At 40.8% G+C, this 2,019-nt stretch overlaps 1 protein-coding gene across 1 annotated transcript in view; it reads left to right on the top strand.

The window, feature by feature from the left end:
- Nucleotides 1-2,019, top strand: part of LOC119587028 (serine/threonine-protein kinase/endoribonuclease IRE1-like) — a 49,447-nt gene that overhangs the window by 5,733 nt on the left and 41,695 nt on the right.

Raw genomic sequence — 2,019 nt, 5'->3', positions numbered from 1 at the left:
CATTCTAGGGATCCTAGCTTTATGTCTAGCGAAGAGAAGGAAAAGAGGTACAGAGGCCTCTAATTTCCGACAAAGGCAAAATTTCTTCCCTCTTGGTGAATAAGGGAGAAAATGATTTACCAGTAAAAAAAAAGAAAGAAAGACTGTACACAGGCCAAATTTCCCAAGGCAAATTCTTCAGTCTTGGTGAATAATGGAGGAAAATAATTGCCACTAAAAAATACTGGGGATGCTAACCTTTATTTTTAGGGGCTAGGGTGGAGGGGTACAGGAGTCTGTTTATGGGAGAAAGGGGTTCTTTATTTTAAGGGAAAAGGGTGTATATTTGCTTCTATTTTAGAGGGAATGGGGTGAGAATAGGGGAAAAAGGTGCAAACACCAAATTTTAGTTAGAATGTACACGCCTCCATTTTTTTTAGGGAGGAAGGGTGACAGGTCTCTTTTATTTGAGAGTGAATGTGTAACTCCCAAACGAAAGTTGGGGAATTGGGGGCTGTGGTCTGCAACAGGGTCTTTAACCTGGTGCAGGCTTACAGGATATTAGTTCTCTATTTTAGGGGGGGATTGCTTCTATTTTGGGGAAGAACGGCACAGACCTGCAATTTTAGGGGAGAGGGTTCTGTTAAGGGGAATGGGAGAAAGTCTCCGTCTCAGGAGGATAATGTAACAATGTGCCGACAGAGAGCATGGGACTGCGGACCCTCCACATCCATCGTTGCACTCTTGCAATGTAGTCCAAAATTATCATCCAATAATTGAAATGATGTCCAGGTGCCCAGTATTAATCCTACCAAGCAACATGCCCAAGAACTGAAACTAAAGGATAAGTATAGGCGGAAAAGGTTAAGTGTCATCATTTAAATAGCCCGACAATTCCGTTAATAAATTTAACTCAAACTTCGTTAAAATGAACAAAAAAAATTACCCCTAATACCAAAGCCCCTGCTTCAAGCAGGAATCCAACAGAACCTGGGTGATGCATCGAGGTGAGAATGTAAAAGAATTATCAAAATATACCAGGATTAATCTTACAATGAGCAATATTAATTGTAAAAAATATAAAAATCTCGGATTTCAGTTGCCAAACAACCGTCCGAGATCTGACCCATTAAGCTGGGATTACTCAGGGTGAAGATGAATAAAGCCAAAGTTCATATATTATGGTTAAAAATCACGTCACCATATATCCTAGCACAATTCCCAAGCCATTTACAAAACTATCTTCTTCCCGATATACAAATTACCCATACAATTATTTTCCATGCACCTGTTCAAACAGGCACCCCTCGAACCCAGCCACACCTAATGAATTGAGGCGTTGTTTTTTTTTTTTAAACAAAATATGTCCCAACATTGTCCTCCAACCTATAATCTAATAATCTTGCTTAAGATATCAAAAAATACACCAGACAATTACCGAGCACACCCGAGACGTGAACCCGGCGGGTCGGGTGCACGGGCGGAGCGGGGCGCGAGTGTCTTCATAGTCTCATAATAAAACAGATGGCTGCTGTTGCTTGCTCGTGTAATCCAAGGTTGCGTCAGAATTGTGCACATTGACTTTTTCCCTTGTAGCCATGGGTGTACATTGCAAACCGTGCGAACGAATTCAAAGACTGCTTCATTTCTCGATACCAGAATGTTGGCTGTGAAGTGGGGAAATATCCCAAATATGACTTGAAGAAGAGACGCTATTTAAAAAAACAAACAAAGCAGAGGATGGTTTTTTCGAAGAGCAAATAATTTGGCAGTCCAAAATCGGACGTATGTGCTCCTTTTGTAGTATGTCGTCCTTCCATGTATCTGCAAGTAAAAAAGAGCTGCGCATGAAAGAAACCGGTAAGGATGATTATCCTGCGTTATGGAGTTCTTAAAGTCACAAGCAGTGAAAGTAATGATTTTACGGCATATTTATGGGGCCTGGGGTATTGAAGAACATGTATTTACAAGTAAAATGCAAACATCGTGCATGTGATGATCATATGTACATAGCTTGGTTAATGCTAGCAAGGGCCACAC

Source organism: Penaeus monodon, chromosome 22 (genome assembly GCF_015228065.2).
Source record: "Penaeus monodon isolate SGIC_2016 chromosome 22, NSTDA_Pmon_1, whole genome shotgun sequence".
Taxonomy (NCBI): domain Eukaryota; kingdom Metazoa; phylum Arthropoda; class Malacostraca; order Decapoda; family Penaeidae; genus Penaeus; species Penaeus monodon.
The sequence above is the reverse complement of the archived record's forward strand: the minus strand, read 5'-3'. Positions and strand labels throughout refer to the sequence as shown.